The sequence below is a fragment of the Leucoraja erinacea genome, chromosome 20 (genome assembly GCF_028641065.1).
Source record: "Leucoraja erinacea ecotype New England chromosome 20, Leri_hhj_1, whole genome shotgun sequence".
In the NCBI taxonomy this organism is placed as follows: Eukaryota; Metazoa; Chordata; class Chondrichthyes; order Rajiformes; family Rajidae; genus Leucoraja; species Leucoraja erinaceus.
In genome coordinates this window covers 31,396,517-31,420,980 of record NC_073396.1, presented here as the reverse complement: position 1 = coordinate 31,420,980, position 24,464 = coordinate 31,396,517, and the positions used below count along the sequence as shown (strand labels likewise).

Genomic DNA, 24,464 nt, shown 5'->3' with positions numbered 1-24,464 from the left:
AGTGCTGCCACTTTCAGAGGGCTACGGGTATGCACTCTAATATTCCACTGTGTATCCATGCTCCCAAGTGCCCTGACTTTTACTTCATGCCTTACATTCGATTCCCCAACTTGTCCGCATTTAACTCCATCCGCCGTTGCTCTGTCCATATCCCCAGCTGATGTATATCTTGCTGTGTCTATTGGCAACCTTCCTCGCAACCCACACGCCTGCCAAATTGTGTATTGCCTGCAAATGTACTAATCAGCGCACCTACATTTTCATTCCAATTCATTTGTATATAGTCACAAAGAATAGAGGCCCGAGCAGTGATCCCTGCGGAACACCATTGGAAACGACCCCGGTCAGAATAGCACCCCTGCACCACCACCCATTCCATGCCCGAAACAATGTTCACTCTAATCTTCCCAGTCTCCGTCGATAATCCTTTGAATCAGTCTACCGCGAGGGACCTTGTCGAATCCATTACTAAAATCCATGCACACAACATTCACTGCCCCACCTTCATCAATCATGCTCGTTCAGGAAGGTGTGACATTATGTAACCGTTATGGCAGTATATAACACCGTGTACGAGACTGGGGGTGTCAAGTAGGGCGACGTGGTGGTTTACGGGATGAAACGTTACCCTGTGAGTGTTTGAGGGTCTGGGGCTGTGTTTTAGTGTGGGCTTTCCCGCGATTCAGCGAGCCTGTCGGCCTCTGGGAGTGTGCCTGAGTCTGATGGAGTGTGTGCGCGCATACACTCCTAGACTCATACCCTATCACTAACAGCGACTGCCCAATGGATTGTGTATGAGTGTGGGAGTGTGTGTTTCAGTGTGTCAGTCTGGCAGTGGCCTCAGTTTATATGTGGGGGTGTTGTGCCTGTGAGTTCGTGTAAGTAAAGGGAGGGTCTATAAGTCTGCCCGACAGTCTGGGAGTATATGTCCATCCGTATCTTTGAGTGCCTTGAATTTCTGGGAGCGAGTGCATCAAGGCAGTGAACCGCAGCGAGAGTTCGGATTGGCGGCCTCTCTCCAGAGAGCGAGTGGCAGCAATATCCTTGGAGCGACTGTGCCCGACTGAGGCGAGGATCTGCGGCGGAGTGGCTGGGGGCGGGAGCGCAGCCCCACGCGGCAAAGAAACACTGCAGTTCTGACGCAGTCTTCCCTTATTTGTTTCGCATCCGATTAGATATTATTGGCAGATATGGTCACTGGGACCCAGCAGCTTGATCAGCAGCTGCAGCCGTCTGGAAAGACGGTGGAAGATCGCACGTCCCTGAAAGCATGAGGCCAGATGGCGTTCCCTGCCGTTTAATAAGCGGGTGCATGCTGTCGGGCGGTGCGTCTGTCTAGCTGATACTCATTGTGGCCTTTCATCCCTGGCATCCTCCCTCTTCAGCTCACGCCACAATGCTCCCCTTTGATTCATTCCCGGGGCACGGGCGTCGCTGGGCAAGGCAAACATCTATTAACCGTTCTTCAGCTGAACGATCTGCCGGGCCTTTGCAAAGTCAACCGCGTTGCTTTGGGGTTAGACCCATGTATGGCTTTTCCAGCCACAATTCCGCAATAGTTTGGTTACTCTCACGAGCATTTATTGCAGATGTATTTAAGTAAATATATGCAAATCCCCTCGCTGTCTGGGTGGGATTTGTAATGTCTACGTCTCATTGCTGTCAGCTACCATGGTGCCCAGTCCGAGTCACTGCCCTATTCCACTGCCACCTATCGCCCAAGCACAGCAGTCCATGCCGGCGCCAAGCTGCCCGCCGGGGGCTTGCAAACGGCCACCCGCTCTCCGTTTAAATGTCTTCTCGCCTGAAATGACACTTATTTATTTTCTCCAGGAGCCCCCTTCACACCCCGACAAGTTCCACGCCTTCTCTTTTGATGTATCGTTTTCACACCTTACCCTTTATTATGTGTGTCTCCTTCCCACCCCCCCCCCCCCCCCCCCCCCACCCCCCCCCACTCCCCCCCCCCCCCCCCCCCCCCCCCGACTCTCACTCTGAATCTGAAGAAGGGTCTCGATCCGAAACGTCACCCATTCCGTCTCTCCAGAGACGCTGTCTGTCCCGCTGAGTTACTCCAGCATTGTGTGGGGGCAAATCTCCCTCAGCCTTCTCTTCCAACACGGGGCTGAGGGGGATCTGCCCCCACGCTGGTTGCTAATCCCACTATTGTGGTACATTTCTGGGAAGAACCCTCTCATCTTGCCACCACCCCCGACCTACCCAGCAGAAAGAGAGTATGGAGGTGGGGGTGGGGGGAGGCAGATTTGCGCCGCGGATTGGCACCAGACCCCTCTGTATTAATCTCACTGAATTGACTTCACCGCTCCGGATTAATGTGTCCGAGCTCCCACTGAGACCATGATGATTGGCCATGGCAATGTGGCAGACGCACAGCTGCCCTTAACACACACACACACACACACACACACACACACACACACACACACACACACACCCGCTGGAGCGGGGGACACCACGGTGTTGTCAAGCTTTGTCCACTCTGCTTCTTGCCGGGGCCAGCCGGACATTCAAAAATCACCAGTTTCCCAGCCAGAATGTTTCTAATGACGGCGCTCAAGGGATATACAAGCAAGAAGAGTCACCCGTTCCTTCTCTCCAGAGACGCTGCCTGTCCCGCTGAGTTACTCCAGCATCCTGTGTCGCTCTTCTCTGGATATACAAGCACTCTGTTTAATTAAAATATGAAATTCAACGGGGCTGCCTGGGTGTGAAGATTGGCTTGTGTGTCTCGGTCGGCGAAGGGGGGGGGGGGGGGGGGGGGACGGCGGCTCGCTTTAAACCTCTGCTCATTCCTATTCTGCCCAGCTCCGTTTATCTTGCGACGTCAGGGCTTGTCTTACCAATGCCGATGGCTCTGGTTATTTTTACCACGCAGCCTCTGGCGGTGTCGCTAGTGCCTGATCTCTCCGGCAGCGTGGGCGTTGCCCGCCGGGCCCCGGCTGTGTGTACACGGGCACTCGGCTCGCTGGCTGCTCACCGCCGCACTCACCTCCCGGCCAGGCGGATGGAGAGGGCGAAGAGCCGGGGTTGTAAGCGGCCGTGGCTCCTTCGCTGAGAAGCGACCAGTTGGCGGCTGGAGCAGGTAGGGAGGGAGGGAGGGAGGGATCGTGTGCTTGTGCGTGAGTGATTAAACAGTCTGGGGGTAATTCACAAAGATAGACACAAAAAGATGGAGTAACTCAGTGGGTCAAACAGCATCTCCGGAGAAAAGGAAAAGGTGACGTTTCGGGTCGAGACCCTTCTCCATTCGGCACCTCATCCATTATGGAAACACACACGGAAGAGGCTAAATAAGGGTTAGCCTTTCAACCTCAAATCAGCCTGGATATTTCGCCATGATGATCTGAGTCGACAATGAAATCGGGTGCTTTATGCCAACGCTGCTGTTCTAACATCGTGACCATTCCTGCTTTCATTCATTCTAACAGTGGGCTCAGAGTCTAGCTGGGTGGATGTTACAAAGGTCCAGTATCAAGGTCTCCAGTCCGTGATTGGCAGCATGCATCTGGAGGAGGAACTGGGTGGATATGCGACACTACATCCATCTCACATTATCTACGTTAGGAGTGCAGGAAGGAACTGCAGATAGACACAAAACATAGAAACATAGAAAATAGGTGCAGGAGTAGGCCATTCGGCCCTTCGAGCCTGCACCGCCTTTCAATATGATCATGGCTGATCATCCAACTCAGTATCCTGTACCTGCCTTCTCTCCATACCCCCTGATCCCTTTAGCCTCAAGGGCCACATCTAACTCCCTCTTAAATATAGCCAAAGAACTGGCCTCAACTACCTTCTGTGGCAATTAAACGCTGGAGTAACTCAGCGGGACACGGAATGGGTGACGTTTCGGGTCGGGACCCTTCTTCAGACTGAAAGTCAGGGGAAAAGCCTTCCTACACAAGGAACTGCTGATGCTGGTTTACACTGAAGATAGACACAAAAATGCTGGAGTAACTCAGAGGACAGAACCAATTTCTTCTCTCCAGCGATGCTGCCTGTCCCGCTGAGTTACTCCAGCACCTTGTATCTCTCTACATTGAGAGCATGGAAGTCACGGTCGGCATTTAAGGACATTAATTTGATAGCATTCTTTCAAGTCTTCCCCATCCCATTTCATTTGGTTCCAGCCTTCCATGGGCAGATATAATTTCTATTCCCCTGGGCCCCGAGTTGTCCAACATAATTCCTCAGTCCCACGTGGGGATGGCTTTGGTGAAGATGTAACAAGTGCTTGTTGTATGGTTTAGAGACTTCAGCAGATAGGGGGCGCCACATGCCACTGGAGCACGGTTGGCTTTGAGGACCACCAGTATTTCCAGCAATGAATTGACTGACCTCTATGTGTTTCTGGGGGGAACGGACTGCTGTCCATAGAGGCTACACTCTGCTGATTCCCTCAATTACACTGTTGGTAGCCCCCTACACAACAATCACCACACTCATTCTCAACAGATTAGACCTTTGTCCATCATAGAGTGCCAGGTCTACTGCTTTGCCTTGCAGCAAAGTGTGTTCTGATGTTGGGGAAGAGGGCATATGTCTTTGTGACCATTGGTTGGGCTCGGTTTAGGCACAGGGTAGCAAAGATTGGTACTTGCATCCTTAACATCTATAATGAAGGATCTAGAACTTAGGGTGTAGTAGAAATGTTGTTTAGTGATGGAGCAGATATTTTGTTTAGTGATGGCCCATCAAGTCTACTCTGTCAATCAAGTCAATCAAGGCTGATCTATCTCTCCCACCTAACCCCATTCTCCTGCCTTCTCCCCATAACACCTGACACTCGTACTAATCAAAAATCTATCTATCTCTGCCCTAAAAATATCCATTGACTTGGCCTCCACAGCCTTCTGTAGCAATGATTTCCACAGATTCACCACCCTCTGACTAAATTGCTAAAGGAAGGAAGGATCACTTTGTAGAAGAGAGACACTAGTAAAGTAAACTACTAGATGTAGTAAACTAAGTGAAACATCGTTGACCTCGGTCAGAGCAATACAATTAAAATTGCCTGTTCATGTTCAATCTGTATACATTCAGAATACAGAAGAATTTTCTGCTCATGAACAATTTTAAATATATCATAGCAGAAATTGGTGTTGAAGTGCAACAAGAAAAGGGGTGTGTATAATGTATTGCAGGGTCCATCCAGGCATTGGGCACATATAACCACCTGGGTACTGGATGGGAAAGGGGATTAGCAAGCTGAGGGGAGTGAGGTCTTTGCTCCAAAGTTACCCCCAGGGATGGTCAATCCATTCTCACTATCAGATGAACCTACCATGGAACTATTAGTCCTAAGGCGCACCCCACTGCCGATTCTGAGGCCACATTTGGAGTGATGTGAACAATTTTGGGGCCCGTATATGAGGAAGGATGTGCTGCCACTGGAGAGGGCCCAGAGGAGGTTTATGGAAATGATTCCAGGTGTGAGTGGGTTAGCAGATGATGTGTGTTTGACGGCAGTGGACTTGTACTCGCTGGAGTTTAGGATGAGGGTGGACCTCATTGAAACTTATCAAATAGTAAACGGCCTGGATAGAGAGGAGGTGGTGAGGGTGCCCCACTAGTGGGAGAGTCTCGGACCCGAGGTCATAGCCTCCGAATTAAAGGATGTACCTTTAGGATGGAGATGAGGTGAATCTGTGCAATTCTTTACCACAGAAGGCTGTCGAGGCCAAGTCAATGGATATTTTATCAGGCAGAGATAGCTTCTTGATTAGTAAAGGTGGGAGGGGTTATAGAGAGAAGGCAGGAGAATGGGGTTAAGAGGGAGAGATAGATCAGTCATGATTGAATGGCGGAGTAGGCTTGATGGGCTGAATGGCCTAAATCTACTCCTATCACATATGAACTTATGATTCCATCTTGACATCCTCGACATAGTTTACTTTAAAGAAGTTGAAATTAATCTTATATGGCCATCAGAGACCATGCTATAGGAATTATAGAATATCCCTCCTACAATACATTTCCTTTCCCATTATAGTTTGTATGATATATTTTGCACACCCTTGATGTTTTTAGATACAATGCCTTACATCTTGCATTGTTGTTACTGTCTGTAATTATAGAATATAATGTGGAATAGATATTTTATGTTTTATTTGTTGCTGCCATGTCACTATATTCCTGCATAATTTATGCACTTTCCTTGGAGACATGCAGTTTCTTCTGCACCTCATGCAGCTTATATTTTTGTCGGTCAGCAACATGTATGATCACTTGTAGATATAAAAATGCTGGAGAAACTCAGCGGGTGCAGCAACATCTATGGAGCGAAGGAAATAGGCAGCGTTTCGGCCCGAAACGTTGTCTATTTCCTTCGCTCCATAGATGTTGCTGCATCCGCTGAGTTTCTCCAGCATTTTTATCTACCTTCGATTTTCCAGCATCTGCAGTTCCTTCTTAAACATGTATGATCCCTTGTTGTTTTATTTGTGTCCAGAAAACACTGCTTACTTCCCAACAAGAGTGCATTCATATCACCTTTACACAAACTACCAACTCTAGATCAGTAGAGGTTATTGGAGTTGTTGTTCAACTATCTTCAACATTGCACTTCATGGCCGGGTGGATACAAAAAAAACTGTTCAACATTTAAATGTACTAAAGTGTTGGGGTTTCATTATTGGGCTTGGATCTTATTTGGCCATTAACTTATTATTATTATCGAGAGGCTTCAAATCCACATGTTTCGATAATTTTACTCATGCTTTGCTAATTGAATACAAAGCAGGTATTCCTCTGAGAGACATATCAACCGTTCTAACTTTGCAGTAAGTTAAAAGAACACAGGGAAAAGTCAGAAGAATAACTTTTTTTTCCAATTTGGATATTTCAACCAAATGTATCACTGAAGTCCCAATGGGATCGTGAGCTGAGAGATATATGGTGTCCGTTGGCAGAAATAAGCATCCAATACACTTTCACCACAATATAACAATTACTCTTTTATTTCTTTGCTATTGCCAGTGATTTTCCAGCATGGTGGTAGAAAGACAATAGACAATACACAATAGGTGCAGGAGTAGGCCATTTGGCCCTTCGAGCCAGCACCACCATTCAATATGATCATGGCTGATCATCCACAATCCTGCCTTCTCGCCATATCCCCTGACACCTCTATCTTTAAGAGCTCTATCTAACTCTCTCTTGAAAGCATCCAGAGAATTGGCCTCCACGTCAGAGAATTCCACAGATTCACGACCCTCTGTGTGAAAAACTGTTTCCTCATCTCTGTTCTAAATGGCTTACCTCTTATTCTTAAACTGTGGTCCCTGGTTCTGGACTCCCCCGACATCGGGAACATGTTTTCTGCCTCTAGCCTGTCCAAACCCTTAATAATCTTATATGTTTCAATAAAATCCCCTCTCATCCATCTAAATTCCAGAGTATACAAGCCCAGCCATTCCATTCTATCAACATATGACAGTCCCGTCATCCCGGGAATTAACATTGTAAACCTACGCTGCACTCCCTGAATAGCAAGAATGTCCTTCCTCAAATTTGGAGACCAAAACTGCACGCAATACTCCAGGTGTGGTCTCACTAGGGCCCTGTACAATTGCAGAAGGACCTCGTTGCTCCTATACTCAACTCTGCTTGTCATGAAGGCCAACATGCCATTTGCTTTCTTCACTGACTGCTGTACCTGCATGCTTACTTTCAGTGACTGATGAACAAGGACCCCCAGATCCCATTGTACTTCCCCTTTTCCCAACATGGCACCATTCAGATAATAATCTGCCTTCCTGTTTTGCCACCAAAGTGCATAACCTCACATTTATCCCCATTAAACTGCATCTGTCATGCATTTGCCCACTCACCCAACCTGTCCAAGTCACCCTGCATCCTCATAGCATCCTCCCCACAGTTCACTCTGCCAAGGCAGAAAGCAGAATTATTCAACTATTTTCTTAAACAGTGAACAATTCAAGTTTGCATCAAAAAGCCTGTCATTAGATTTATGATTCACTGCTCACCTCAATATGTCTGTACCCTCATTGAGATTAAAATCCAGATGGAACAAAAGTCCTAGCTTTATAAAAACAGCACAAATTATTAAAGAAGAAATGAATTTGCAAATACTCTGATCCACTTGAGACTTCCCCGTACTGTTGATAGGCATCCACACGTTCCATTCTAACTCACAACACATTAACAATTTTGCTGCAGGGACAGTTTATCGCATTTGATGGGGACTCCAGCCATCACTCTAAAGGTTAATTCCCATCAGCAACTGGGTAATGGGGCTGCAGTGTGCATCATTTACAGAATGTACTGAAGGAACCTACGGCACATGAGTCCCACCAGCTGGAAGGATAAACACAGTTCAGTTCAGTTTAGTTTATTGCCACGTGTACCGAGGTACAGTGAACAGCTTTTGTAGAGTGCTCACCAGTCAGCAGAAAGGCAATACATGAGTACAATCCATCCATTTACAGTGTATAGATATGTGAGAAGGGAATCACGTTTAGTGCAAGGTGACGCCAGAAAGGTCCGAACAAGGTTAGTCCGAGGGTCATCAAAGAGGTAGATGGTAGTTCAGCACTGCCCTCTGGTTGTGGTAGGATGATTCCTACAGCAGATGTTGGTCACAATAAATGTCCTTCCATTCACAAATGGTTTGAGTTTGGATGCATTTTGCTCTTATGTTTGATGTTGGCTGGTTACATTTTCCCCAAGTCCCTATCTATCAGTGCTCTTATCTTCACCATGTGGTTGAGAATGTCATCTTACCACCATCAGGCAATTTAAGAGTGAGTGTTGAGGTAACCACTGTTGGCCAAATACTGGGATTGAAACAAAGATCTTCAGTATTTATCCTTAATTCACTCCATTTCACAATATCGCATGGCAGACTCTGTCCTTCAAATAAAATCATCCAAAAATTAAACTTATACCAGATTCTTCCATTTGCAATATTCTGAAGCTTTGACAATGGAGCAAGAATGATGCATTTTGTTATATCAATTCCAAGTCTTTGATCCCATTCTACGATACCTTTAGTGGTAATGAGTGTTGCTGTTGAATAACACTGCCACAAATGGCACAATCATCATTAGTATGAATTATTTATTTTTCTTCACAGATTTTTTGGTTGTGGTGTTGAGGTGTTTTTTTCAATTTTGACTTTACAGCCATATTTTGCCTTATTCCACACTGGTTTTGTTATGTAGTTGATGTGTTTTGCCCAGTGGACTCCCTCATTATGTTTGGCCTCTGTTGTCAATTTAATGGCAATTGTATGATCTGCTGAGTGTGGGATTAGGGTGGAAGAGTTAAAAATTATTTCACATAGCTCTGCTGTTTGGATGATAAAAGGCCGAGGGCTGCCTCTATTGTTCTGGGAGCCACATTTTATTGACGTTTTTGCAGGTACTTAGTCATAGAAGCAGATCTAATAATAACTTTGAGAAGGAAGTTGGATCTGTGCACAGAATTTAAAAAATGCCAAGAAAGAACAGGGGAGTGGAACTAATTGAGCGGGCGGGGCATCTTCTCTTCTCTGCTGTGGAATTCTGTGATTTCCCCTTAAATTCGGTTTTGCAAGATGTGGGTGCTGATGGCCATTATTGCCCAGGTGCCCATTGAGAAGTCCGTGGGGAGTCACCTTCTTGAACAGCTGCTGCCCTTCTGCTGAAGGTGTTACCACAATACTGTCAGATAGAGAGGTCTAGGAATTAGACCCTGCAAGGATCAAGGGGTAACAGTACACTTCTTGGTTTGGTATAAGTGTAAATTGTCATAAGGTCATAAGGAATATGAGTGGAATTAGCCCATCAAGTCTACTCTGCCATCCAATCATGGCTGCTCTGTCTCTCCCTCCTAACTCCATTCTCCCGCCTTCTCCCCATAACGTAGGATAGCGTTGTTGTGCGGGGATCGCTGGTTGGCGCGGACTCGATGGGCCGAAGAGCCCGTTTCCGTGCTGTATCTCGAAACTAAACTAAACTAAACTTCCAAATCATATGTGGCTTGGGAACAAAGCCACAGGAAGTGGTTAGTGTTGTTATGTGCCTCCCGTCCCTTCTTTCATGGTGGTAGAAGTCACAGGGAGGTGCTGTTGGGGATGGTCCAGGAATATAGCTGTAGTACTCACTGCAGCAACTGTGCATTGTGGAGAAGAGAATGAAGGTTTAGGGTTGTGGCTGGGGTGCCAGTCAAGTTGGCTGCCGTATCCTAGATGGTATCAAGCTTCTTTAGTGTTGGATCTGTACTCATCCAGACCAAAGACCGTCATACTCCTTGCATTTGCCTTGTTAATGGTGAAAGCGCTTGTGCTGTAAACAGACAGGTCAACCACTGTGGAATATCCAGCCTCTGAAGTAGCACGGGGGCCACAGCATTGATGCGATTGATGCAGTTGAGTTTCTAGTCAAAAGGTGATCGATGGTATTGACGGCGTGGAGTTCAGCAATGGGAACATCATTTGAAAGTCAAGGGTAGGTGGTTACAAACTCCCCTATTATGGGTAGTTATTGTATTATAACAGCACTTTTGTGTTATAAATATTACTTTCCACTTGTCAACCCACACCTGCAAGTTGCCCAGGCCATTATTTCATGTAGACATGGACCGTATGATTCGTTAAGCATTGTGAATGGCACTGTACAATCTTCAGCAAACATTCCCTTGTCTAAACCAATGATGGAAGGAATGACATCTATGTAGCAGTTGGAAATGGTTGGGCCTCGGACAAAGTCGTGGGGGCAATAACTCGTGTACTGATGTCCCAAAGCAGTGATGATTAACCTCTAAGAACCAAAACTATTTTCCGTTGTACAAAGCATGACCCAAACCATTTAGATTTTCAACCAGTGGTGTATTTTCTCAATGATGTCAGATTTCCTCAATATCTTGATAAACAATACCTTGATATTAAGGGCAGTCACTTGTGGTGTGTGTGGGTGCGTGTTTCTTCATTAGCTACAAACACAGAAACTGAGATAAACCTATCAATTGAAAAGTATTTCTTGAAGCATTAATTCTCAACTATAGATCAGTATCTCGTATAAGAACATATCAAGATCCTACTACATGGTGAACTCTGCCAAGGGCTGTAAAGGGGCCACTCCTATCAATGCTCTCTTGAGGCAGATTGATAGGGAGGACCAAGTCCTGTACACTTATCTCTCATCTTGGTTCAGTCACGACTTGTTGTAGATTCCGTATAGCAGTTAAGTCCTTTGGGTCTTGGTCAGTTCATTCAGTGGTGGTACCATTATTAAAGGAAACCCGTTTTTGTTCCCAAGTTCATAAGTTTGAGCAGCATAAGACCATTTGGCCCATCAGGTCTACACCGCCATTCAATCATGGTCTCCTCTCAACCCCATTCTCCTGACTTCTCCCCATAACCCCTGACACACTTACTCATCAAAATCTGTCAATCTCCGCCTTAAAAATATCCATTGACTTGGCCTCCACAGCTTTCTGTGGCAGTGAATTCCACAGATTCGCCACCCTCTGAATAATGAAATTCCTTCATGTATTTTTAATGGTACATCATTTTATGCTGAGACTATGGCCTCTGGTCAGGTCAAGAGTCGAGAGTGTTTTATTGTCATATGTCCCAGATAGAACAATGACATTCTCTTAGACTCTCCCACTGGTATAACCATTCTCTCCACATTCACTCTATCCAGGCCTTTCACTATTTGGTAAGTTTCAATGAGGTTTTTCCCCTCATCCTTCTAAACTCCAGCGAGCTGTTAACTTTACTTCACTGACCACGCTATCCTAGATTTTCCCTTTACAACATAGCACACCTCAGCTGGTGAGAACTTTATGTCTGTAATCCTACTGAAGCTACTGCACAAGGCATCTGCTGCATCAGGCAAGCTACATTACATGCACATCAAACTTGGGGCACTTTTCATAAACAAGGGACGGCAGATGCTGGTTTACATTTGTAACCGCCTGTGACAGGGAGACATCAGTTGGGCAGGGGACATATCTTTCACTGGGTGGCAGTGCTGTCCAGGGTTCAGGGTGTCAATATGTACGTTTTGAGAGTCGGTACTGCCACCACAATGTGCCCATGCAGGAATCCCTAATGGTTATAGATAGAATAGTAGAATTGTTACTACACAGAAGGCATGGTGGCACGGTGGCGCAGCGCTAGAATTACTGCCTTACCGCGCTTGCAGTGCCGGAGACCCGGGTTGATCCCAATTACGGGTGCTCTGGACGGAGTTTGTACATTCTCCCCGTGACCCCGTGGGTTTTCTCCGAGATCTTCGGTATCCTCCTACACTCCAAAAATGTACAGGTTTGTAGGTTGATTGGCTTGATATAAATATAAATTGTCCCCAGAGTGTATAGGGCAGTGTTAAGGTGTGGGGATCGTTGGTCGGTGTGAACTCGGTGGGACGAAGGGCCTGTTTCCGTGCTATATCTCTAAACTAACGAAAAGAAGAAGGTCCGTTCTTGTCTTTTCTGGAACAATCAAATCCATCCCATTTCCCCTCAGTTTCTCAGTTAACCTGCAAATTACCTTCCTTCATTTGTCTATTCACTTCCCTTCCGAAGGTCCTGATTTGCTTAGTTTTCTCCATATTTACAGGCAGTACATTCCAGATCATTCACCACTCTACATATAAAAAGGCTTTTCCTCACATCTCTCATGAATCATTTGCCCACCACTTTGAAACTGTCCTCTGGGACTTTGAACTATCTGCTAATGAGAGCAGTTTCTCTCAACCTACTTTTTCTAAACTCATTAAAATATTATACCTCGCTGTTAAAACCCATTTCAGTCTTCTTATTGCCAAAACGTACAGCAACTTAACGTAAGAACATAAGAAAGAGGGTAAACAATCACTTGTTCATGCTCTGCCTTTGAACAAGATCGTAGCCCCAGCACCATCTCCTTGCCCTAATTCCCATGTCCTTTGATTCCTTTGCTACCTGGAAATCTCCTGATCCTCTCTCTGAACGCAATTATTCGCTGAGCCTCCACAGCTGTCAATGATGGGGAGATCCAAATATTCACTGTTTTGAGTGAGGAGAAATTTCCTAATTTCTGTCCTAAATCAGCTTACGCCTAGAGACCCTGAACAATAGTTCTCAATTCCTTGACTGGTGAAATATCCTGTGCCAATCCTGTGAAACCTTGCAAGAATTTTACACATTTTAACAAAGTCACTTCTCACTCTTCTGAACTCAAGAGAACGGAGGCTTAGCCTTCCGTATAACAAAATGATCATCGCAGGGACCAGCCTTTTGTATCCGTGTTGGACTTACTCAGCAACAAGTATATTGTTAATTATTGGTATTGGTTGATATTGTTATATTATTGCCATGTGTACTGAGAAACGGTGAAAACATTTGCTTTGCGTGTTATCCCATCAAATCAAATGATGCATGAGTACAATCAACCCATATATACAAGTACAACAAATAAAAAAGTAATCACAGAACAGAATATAACATTTCAGCATTGCAGTGTTACAACTGCAGATTTTAAAAAAAGAATTAGGCCCGCAGTGGCTAGAATTTGGAAATCAGGACTACACTGCTAGCTTATGAGAGGATCGTTCAGTCGTCTGATAATAACAGCAAAAAAGCTTTGAGATAAGGAGACCAAAATTGTATGTCATTCCCAGGTTTGGTCCCAATAAGGTCCTTTACAGTTACAGTAATGCAGTTTCACTCTTGATTTCATATCCTTTTCAGTAAAGGCCAATTGTTGCAATTTGCTTTCCTAACTGTCTTCTTTACCTGAATTTAACTTTCAATGACATATGTACAAGAACATCCAGATTCATTTTCCTAATTTGGTACCATTGAAAAAATACTCAGTATTTTTGTTTTGTTTAATGGAAGAAGATGATGACATTACATTTTCCCACACTGTATCCAATCTGCCAGGCTATTGCTTATTGCCTTAGTTTGTCCATGTCCCAGTGAAGCCCGTTTCAGTCCATTTCACTGTTCACATTTCCACTAGTTCCATGGCATCAGTAAAACTAGAAATGTTATGCGTAGGAAGGAACTGTAGATGAATTGTGTAGGAAGGAACTGCAGATGCTGGTGTAAACTGAAGATAGACACAAAATGCCGGAGTAACTCAGCAGGACAGGCAGCATCTTTGGATAGAAGGAATGGGTAATGTTTCGGGTCGAGACCCTTCTTCAGACTGAAAGTCACGGGAAAGGGAAATTATAGATATAGACGATGATGTAGAGAGTAGAACAAATAAATTAAATAAATGCAAAAAAGTAACAATGATAAAGGAAACAGGTCATTGTTGGCGGGATATGTTATATTTGGAAATGTTATATTTGGTTTCCTCAGCTAAATTGCCAATGTAGATTGAGTGCCAGTATCATCAAGGACCCACACCACCCTGGCCACACTCTCATGTTACTCCTGCATTGGGAAGAAGGTATAGGAGCCTAAAAACTGTAATATCCAGGCTCAGGGGCAATTTCTTCCAAATAAAAACCATCAGGCTAATTAATACTATGAACTCCAAATTAAACTCCGAACTACAAAACTGCTTTGTTTGCGCTGGGGACTTGTTTTTCTATTTGCATTACAGTATATAGTTTCATTTTATATATTGAACTTCCTTTTATTTGTATTATTAATATCAATTATGTATCAATGTTAATATAAAAGTATTGCTATGGCACCTACTGAGTACTATGCTGTGTACTATATTGAGTACCATGTAGTGCTGCTGCAAGTACTGTAAGAATGTAATTGCTCCATTTTGGGACATATGACAAGAAAACACTTTTGATTAGTTGGAGCCAAAGCTCTATTTTCTGTGGGTACTTCATTTGCCAATACCTGCCAACTTCAGCATTAGTTTCCCCCTACTCTTAGTTTTCTTTCTATTAATTAATGCTCAGTCCTTACTTTCTTGATTAGTATGGGTGTCAAGGGTTATGAGGAGAAGGCAAGAGAATGGGGTTAGGAGGGAGAGATAGATCAGCCATGAGTGAATGGCAGAGTAGACTTGATGGGCCAAATGGCCTAATTCTACTCCTATTCCTTATGACCTTATGACTGGTACAGGTATATTATTCAGGGTTCCCCGTGCTTTAATCACCAAACTCTGTGGAACTTTACCAAAAGCCTAAAAATATAAATACACCATATCCATTGGTTTCCATTGAGCTCTATAATTGATCTTAAATATAACTATTATTTTATTTAATGTTAATATTAAGTAATTAATACTATTATATTAACATTAATACATCATTGATATTAATAATACAAATAAAATATAGTAAATACAAATAAATAATTTTTAACTTGGTCTAATAACTTGGTCTAAATAACTTGGTCTATACTAGACCAAGTGCAGACCCGTTGGGTCTGTTTCCCAAACGGCGTTTGCGAGGGGGGGGCTGTGGCATCACACTAACCTTAACCACCCCCCAAACACACAGGTGGTAGGAGGGGGGGGGGGGGGAAGATGGGAGGGAGGGAGGGGAGGGGAGGAGGGAGGAGGGAGGAAACGGGACAGATTTGGGAGAGAAAATGAGAGCAGGGTAGGGAGTGAGAGAGGGGGATGGGGAGAGAGATGTGGGGTAGGGGGGAAGAGGGGGGGGGGAGAGGAGGGGGGGGAGAGGGAAGAGAGAGAGTGGGGAGGGAGAGTGGAGGGGGAGGGGGGGGGGAGAGAGAAGTGGAAGAGTGGGGAGGGAGAGAGGAGAGGGATGGGGGAGTGATGGAAGAGGGACAGGGGGAGTGGTGGAAGAGGAACAGAGGGGTAGGAGGAAAGGGGGGGGGGAGAGGGGGGAGGGAGGGGAAGAGAGAGAATGGTGGGGGAGGGAGAGGGGGTGGGGGTAAGGGGAGAGAAGTGGAAGAGTGGGGAGGGAGGGGTAGGGGGAGTGTGGAAGAGGGACAGAGGGGTAGGGGGAAGGGGGCGGGGGAGAGAGGGGGGGGGGGGGGGGAGAGGGGAAGGGGGTGGGGGGAGAGAGAGGGATGGGTGGGAGAGGGGTGAAGAGAGGGAAACATAGAAACATAGAAAACATAGAAATTAAGTGCAGGAGTAGGCCATTCGGCCCTTTGAGCCTGCACCACCATTCAATATGATCATGGCTGATCATCCAACTCAGTATCCTGTACCTGCCTTCTCTCCATACCCCCTGACCCCTTTAGCCACAAGGGCCACATCTAACTCCCTCTTAAATATAGCCAATGAACTGGCCTCAACTACCTTCTGTGTCAGAGAATTCCAGAGATTCACCACTCTCTGTGTGAAAAATGTTTTTCTCATCTCGGTCCTAAAAGATTTACCCCTTATCCTTAAACTGTAAGGATAAATCTATAAGATCCCCCCTCAATCTTCTAAAATCTAGCGAGTACAAGCCGAGTCTATCCAGTCTTTCTTCATATGAAAGTCCTGACATCCCAGGAATCAGTATGGTGAACCTTCTCTGTACTCCCTCTATGGCAATAATGTCTTTGAGCATTGGGCATTGTGACATCACACGATGGAACGTTCACCAGGGGCTGGGGCTGGTGCTGATTCTATGGGTGAGAAGCCAGTTTATTTTTGAAATATTGGGGGGGGGGGGAGAAGGATTTGATTAAAAACGTGTACTTAAACACGACGAAATGTAATGAGGAGCGGATACTTAGAAAGAAAAGTGAAATCTCTACCGAAATGGAAAATATGTCGGCGATTCTGCATCTGGTTTCGGAGTTGCAGGGAATCAAAGGAAGAAAGGCGGCCGGCAGCCATCCATGTAAATGGATCCATTCCGATTGGACATCTGCGAGTATTGGGCATTGTGACATCACACGATGGAACGAATCAAAAGGCAGAAAGGCAGCCGGACGGATGGCAGGCGGCAGCCACAGAGTTTTAATATATAATAGATATAGATATATATCTCAAGAGAACTGCATTAGATTAGTCAAAAGGATGAAATAAATCCATATTGACTTTGCTCAATTATTTTATTAATTTCTCTGTATCTTGACATGACATCCCTTATTATAGACTCTAGTTTCTTCAGACTAACCTTGTCGCTAAAATTGCTCACCCTTGGAATCCCTCCAGTAATTTTTTCCTGCAACCTTTCTGTGGCCTTCATGATTTTCTAATGTGCGATGATCAGAATTGGAAACAATACCTCGACTGTGACCTAATCAGTGTTTTATAAAGGTTCAACATAACCTCCCTGCTTTTGTACTCCATGCCTCTATTAATAGAATCATGGTCCCGTATGTTTTACTAATTCTCTGGTAATGGGATACGGACGGTAGAAGCATAACCATGTATTACAATGGCATTGTTTTATATGCAAGGGAGGAGGAGACTGACAGGGTATTGGGTATAAGACAAGAAGCAACTTACAAAGCAAGGTTGTTTAATGAAAAGAGGAAAGCTAACCTAAAGCCATGTTGGTTAACTGTTTTATATGTGGCCAGTTCTTATCTGACTGTTTAATTGTTATAAGTTAAGATAGAAACAAAATGCTGGACTACCTCAGCGGGACAAGCAGCATCTCTGGAGAAAAGGAATGGGTGACGTTTCAGGTCAAGGCCCTTCTTAGAAGAGATGCTGCCTGTCCTGCTGAGTTGCTCCAGCATTTTGTGTCAACACTGTGAACCAGCATCAGCAGTTCCTTCCTACACATAAGTGTCATGTTTCAGTCCATCCATGTTTATTCCTACTGATACCTTCTCCCACAAAACATTTTGCTAATTTGTTATCAAAATACTGTACATTTAAATAACTATTTCTCAGATATATAATGTCCAAAATCTAAGATTCTTATGTTTTTACTCCCTCAGGCCTCACCCCTACATATCTAACAGCGCTGATCCCCTTGCTTTGACTCCAAATGTTCTTTTGTGGGTTTTTTTAAACATTTCTTGTTTTCCTTTGATCCATTGGTGATGGGCAAACCTTTGTCTCCACAGACACCCTATTCTTGTATTTTGACTCCTTTTACTGAATTTCTGCAACAGAATGGTTAAACGCAAATTTAAATTTAAATCTGACGCCAGGGATGGGTGAGGGGGAGGTATATCTCCATCTTTTCTTTTCTTTGCTCCTGCACTTCTTTGGTAGCTTAGGGATCTTTTTCCTGCTCATTTGTATTTTACTTTTTTTTCTTCATTCTTTTCTTTCTTCTTTCATTGTTTTTTTTTTTTTTTCTTTTTTCTTTTTTTTTAAATTTAGGTTATAAGGTTAAAAATGAAGCTGTACAATAATTGTATAACTGCTAAGTCGATCGTCTCATACTTGTACAATTGCTTCTAATAAAATAAAAATTAAAAAAAAAATTTAGGGCCCATTTCTGTGACCATGTTCACATCTCTTTTGCTCTTGGGGGCTATTTTCTCTGATTATTCCTTTTACTACATCCTTGCAGCATTTAGCTGCATTAAAACACTTTGGTGGCTGCTGTTACTAGCACTGTTAAAGGAAATAGGTTAACATCCCCATTACAACAAAAGCGAGGTGTATGTCACGTGTCGCATTAATTATTAGACCGCTGTGTGGAACATTGATCATGAGGGATTACACTCTCCAGAACAAACAATGTTGTTGATTAATAATAATCTGTCTTTAGGAAATAATACTTTTTTTAAAGTTTTGGCCAATAATATACTATCATTAGTTAATAATTTTTCTGCGATTTTAAAATATTAATTGTGGGGCTGAGTTCAAATAATCCTCAGATAGACACAAAATGCTGGAGTAACTCAACGGGACAGGCCGCACCTCTGGATAGAAGGAATGGGTGACGTTTCGGGTCAAGATCCTTCTTCAGACTGAGACTATCCAGAGATGCTGCCTGTCCCGCTGAGTTACTCCAGCATTTGGTGTCTATCTCGGTTTAAACATCATCTGCAATTCCTTCCTACACATGAAATAGCCCTCAATTCATTATGTATTACATTTTAGTTTGTATGATGTCCAACATAGATATTTCATTTTGTTTGTCATTCAAAGAGCACTGCAGTATACTATAGCACAGTATGTGCCATGCCTGTTTATATAAGCGCGGCATTACCAGCTTATAATGCACTCTATATCTGAAATGAAGTAGACCAGCTTCAGTGTTGACAGGCTGTAGAAGGAATGTGAATGTTAATTTTCCTAATGTTTACTGTTTAACAAAGGCCTCTCACCCTCCAGGGTGAAGGTGGTGATTTGCTTTAGTTTAGTTTATAGATACAGCACAGAATCAGGCCCCATTGCCCACTGAGTCCGCACCGACCAGTGATCCCCACACATTAACTCTATCCTACACACACTAGGGACAATTTACACTTATACCAAGCCAATTAACCTACAGACCTGTACATCTTTGGAGTGCGGGAGGAAACGGGAGATCTCAGAGAAAACCCACGCATTCACGGGGAGAACGTACAAACTCCGTACAGACAGCACCCGTAGTCGGGATCGAACCCGGGCTGTAAGGCGGAAACTCTACCGCTGCATCACCTACTTCCAATTTTATTAAAAAAAAATTCTAAGCAACACAATTTCTGCGAACTCTATTAAAAAATAACATTCAGTTAGGTTATAGATGTAGCTTGAAACAGCATTTGTCACAATAACAAGAGATTAGTTGTTTTCTCATGGATAAACTCATGAACTCACATGTACATGCATATGGCTCGCATCAATTTAAATCTCCCCTCAGCTTCTTCTTTTATGAAGGAAACAATCCTATCCTAGCTGAACTTTCCGCAGATCTAACATTTTCCAAAATCAAAAAATTGAATTGCTATAAGGGCTTGGTCAGCTAGTGTAGAAAGTAAAACCAGTGAACTTTTCAGGTGGAACCTCTTCCTCAGAACTGTGTGAAGAGTGTAGGATCTACAGCTTTCAAAACCGAGCTTGGGGTTGGAGCCACAGACTATATAGAGAGAGGTTGAGACAGATGAGGCAATGTGGAGTATGATACTGACTTTTACAATAGGTAGCACAGGATCACGTCTGTAGACTGAGTGAAGGTGTTCAATAGAGAATAACCCAGTAACCCCATCTGCATTTGGTTTCCCCAGTCTAGATGAGGGATATCATGAACACTAGGTGCAGTAGATTAGATTGAAAGAGGTGCTGGTGAATGGCTGTTTTGAACTGGGATGACAGCTTGTGTCCATGAATGGTGGGAATGGAAGCGGTGAATGGACATGTGTTGCATGGGACGGTGCTGTGTGATGGGCTACAGTGAGTGGCGATGGAATAGTGGACCTGGGAGTCCTGAAGTGAACAGTTCCTGCTAAACACAGAAAGAGGAGGAGGGGAAGATATGAATGTTGGCAGGATCACATAAAAACAGCTTTTTTTCCACGAGTAGTAGCTCTACTCATTAACCAAAAATCTGTCGCCTCCTTTTGCTCTTGTATTTTATTTCATTCACATGTTTAATCAATAATGTTTTATTATTAATGTTTAATGTTTATGTGTCATTCCTAAAGGGGGCTGTCCCACTACGGTGACCTAATCTGTGAGTTTATAAGAGTTTGCCCTCGATGCAAACTCGCAGCATGGTCGACACGTGGTCCTAGGAGGTCCTTTGGGAGCACTGGCACACTCCTTCATGCTCGAGGGAAGTTCCCGTATATTCGCGGCCTCAGTTTGGTCGAGGAAAATTTTACAGCGTGTTGCAAACATTTCCGCGAGTAAAAATTGTTTGGCATGGTTCTTTTGAACTCGTAGCGCAGTGGAGTGGGGTCGCTATGTAGTTATAGGCAGTTGAGGGCAGCCGTAGGCAATCTCCTTCGCTGACCGGGCATTTTAATTGGCTCATTGGAGTATTCAGGACCAAGGAAAAAATGTAAAATGCCTGCAAAACTTTATTATAAGTTGTCTGGCTTCTTAAATGTTTCTCCACTCCTCCCCCCCCCCCCTCCCCCCCTCTTTCTCCCCCCCCCTTCTCCTCCCTTCTCTCCCATTCTCTCTCCTTCTCTCCCCCTCTCCCCTTCTCTTCCCCCCCCCCCCCTTCTCTCTAAAGAATTTACCGTACACTGTGCAGCCGTCTTTTACCTTCCTCTTCATCGTGGGCGTGAATTTCAGACAGCGCTCCCCCACTTTCCCTGGCCCCCGCCTTTGCGATGTGTGTGTGTGTGTGTGTGTGCGTGCGATCGGTCAATCCAGCACACGGTTTCAACGCTGACGGTCGATCCAGCTTAGGCTATTTTCTAGCGACTGCCGGCTATTGTCATAGTCGTAGCAGGTCGCCTAAAAAACGGTGACTGGAAGCCCCTTCGACATAAAATTTGAAATAGAATCATTACTTTAACAACAAAAAAAAACCAAAGTCAGCACCGGCGCCAACCTACGTCACCTGGTGACAGCTACGACAGCACCTACGTCAGGAGAAGTCAAGCGACGCTCATTGGCGTCAAAACCACTGTCGCCGATTGTCTCCGAAAAATTTTCAACAAAATCCAGCGGTGACCAGAAAGACGCAACGACTCTTTGGGCAACTGAGGAGACTACTCACATCCATACAGGCGACACCCCGGCGACCATGTGGCAACAGCTTAGTCGCCTGTAGTCGCCTAAAAAATTGCCTAAGTGGGACAGGCCCTTTACTACATCCCCAATCATTAACCAGCCAAACACAATATGTAGTGGGGGAATAGTCCTGAGTGTTCCTGGATGACAAGCATCTCTGGGCAGCTTGAAGAAGCGTCTCGACCCAAAACGTCACCCATTCCTTCTCTCCAGAGATGCTGCCTGTTGATGCTGAGTTACTCCAGCATTTTGTGTCTTTCTTCGATTTAATCCAGCATCTGCAGTTCGTTCCTACACATCTCTGGGCAGTTATTGTCTTGGTGCAATGTCTTTCCTGATCAAATAGTTGAGACCTGGCTCCATCAAAGCAGTTGATCCAATATTTTTTTACACAACAGACATTAATGCATTGTGCAATAAAACTGCTGATAAAACCACAAGCTCTCTGAGTATAGGAAAGGCCAAAGTCACAGAACATGAGGAACAGTGCTGTTATATATCCAGAATGGACTAATTCCCAGCCTCAGCCGGGATAAACAAAGGTCATATAGCCAAATATCAAGCTTGATCAGGCTAAGTGCTGCATTAATCCAAGTAATCAATTTAGCAGAAAGTATGTTACAGAGCATAATCCAGTTATAGAGTGAAATAACCTTGTGATAAAGCCTTACACATTTTACATTTTACAATTGAGAGAGCGTAACAAATAGATTCTTCATACCCAAATCTGTGCCATGGGGCTGTTGAGAGGTATCTCTTTGTACAGTGTCGAGTGTGCGGTTGGGTTAGAGAGGATGTGACCTCTTGTACTTTCTAGCGATGGAACCTTCTGATTTGGGACAAGAGCTTGTTGTCAAGCTGGCAGATTCAACAGGCTTAAACCGGACTCTGAACGAACTGTAAGTTCTCCTGGCCGGCCTCTCAGCATGGCTGCAGAGGGACATTGAAACCTAACTTGAGCCAACTTTGTTCAATAAGTCCTTTGAAGACTTAAACTCGCAAAGTGTGTGCCAGACTTGGATCCAGAAACATTTACTATTATGCAGTAGGGTTGCTGTTCCTGACCAATCCTTGACTCTCTCTTTACATATTATTGTCAAATCCAAGCCCTCAGCCCAGATCATCCCCAAGGGATGTCTGAAGAAGGGTCTCGACCCGAAACGTCACCCATTCCTTCTCTCAGAGATGCTGCCTGTCCCGCTGAGTTACGTCAGCTTTTTCTGTCCATCTTCGGTTTAAACCATCATCTGCAGTTCCTTCCTACACATCGCTCAGAGCTGTTGCCAGCAAACCCTTTTATTTTTCTGGTGGAAGCAGGTACAACGATGGGTGCAGGATCAGGCAGCTCAGCCGGAATATACAGATGCAGCCTAGGACCTAATTTTAAGCCAACGTTGGATCTTGTTAGCTCCAAATATTCTGACCACTCTTCTATAGTATCTCATCAGCTACAAAGTATTTTGAGATGTCAAGAAAGTAAACTGCTGCTAGAATGTCTTTTAGCACTGTGACTCAAAGAACCAGGCAGCATGAAAACGGGCCATTCTGCCCAATTCATTCACGTCAACCTGTGGGAGCTCTTCCTGATTAGCCCCATTGCCAAGCACGTAGCTCTCTATGTCTGAGTAATTCAAGTGTTCATCTGGATAGAAACATAGAAACATAGAAAATAGGTGCAGGAGTGGGCCATTCGGCCCTTCGAGCCTGCACCGCCATTCAATATGATCATGGCTGATCATCCAACTAGTATCCTGTACCTGCCTTCTCTCCATATCCCCTGATCCCTTTAGCCGCAAGGGCCACATCTAACTCCTTCTAAAATATAGCCAATGAACTGGCCTCAACTACCTTCTGTGGCAGAGAATTCCAGAGATTCATCACTCTCTGTGTGAAAAATGTTTTCCTCATCTCGGTCCTAAAAGATTTCCCCCTTATCCTTCCTTAAGGGGGGTGCTTCCTTAATGCTGCCAGTCACCCAGGTACCCAGTCTCAGTTTAGAGATACGGGGCGGAAACAGGCCCTTCGGCCCACCGAGTCCGCATTGCCCAACAATCACCCCGTACCCGAACACTATCCTACACACTAGGGACAATTTACAATTCTTACTGAGGCCAATTAAGCTACAAACCTACACATCTTTGAAATGTGGGAGGAAACTAGAGCACCTGGAGAAAACCCACATGGTCACGGGGAAAGCGTACATACAGCACCCATAGTCATGATCGAACTTGAGTCTCTGATGCTGTAAGGCAGCAACTCTACCGCTGCGCCACCGTGCCGCCCCTACTCTGAATCTCTTCCCCTTACCCTAAGTCTATGTCCCCTAGTTTTACCTGCCTGTGATAGGGGGAAAGGGTTTCTGCAGTCTACCTTTACCAAAGCCCTCATAATTTGATATTAACAACATGTCATTTACAAACTGGCTGATCTTGCCTCCCGCGTCCCCATTCACCGTCAAATCATTCACATGTATTACAGACGGGTCCTCGCACTGATCCCTGTGGGACACCACCAGTCACAGGCATCCAATTACAAAAACAACCCTCTGCCATCACACCCTCTCTCTCTCTCCCTGTGGTGTTTAAATAACACCACTCATTCCTGAGTTATATCGTGCTTGGTGGTAATGCTTTTAACCAGCCGTGGCTCTCATTTCTGTCGAGCCATCTTCTGTTTTAAACTCCACACTGAGACAGAGCTCGGGTTTGAAGTCAAGAGAGACAGTGGTCACAAGGCTGGAGGAGGAGAGCATTAGGATACTTGTCAGAAGCAGTTATAGGGAACACACTGGTTCAATGTTGCTGGCCTCACCATCTCTACCCCTCTCAGAGTAGTTGATAGCAGGCGAGGCATTCAAATAGGATTCTAATCCATCATGTAAAAACAGCCTAATCTCCGACTGTATTTATCCTGAGGGTCAGCCATGACTTTATTGTGGAATATGATCAGACAATGGCCATATTTGGTGCATTTGGGCCCTGCTGGC

At 44.7% G+C, this 24,464-nt stretch overlaps 1 protein-coding gene across 4 annotated transcripts in view; it reads left to right on the top strand.

Annotated features, from left to right (window-relative positions):
* Positions 1 to 24,464, top strand: part of fbxl16 (F-box and leucine-rich repeat protein 16) — a 157,853-nt gene that overhangs the window by 5,984 nt on the left and 127,405 nt on the right. The window contains exon 1 of one of the 4 annotated variants that reach the window (XM_055651794.1): positions 2,895 to 3,103. The exons of 2 other annotated variants lie outside the window; for them this stretch is intronic. The gene's annotated coding sequence lies outside the window, so the exon portion shown is untranslated. Of the gene's footprint in view, positions 1 to 2,894; positions 3,104 to 24,464 lie in introns of those variants that run through there. One more of the 4 variants, XM_055651791.1, reaches the window with a different exon arrangement.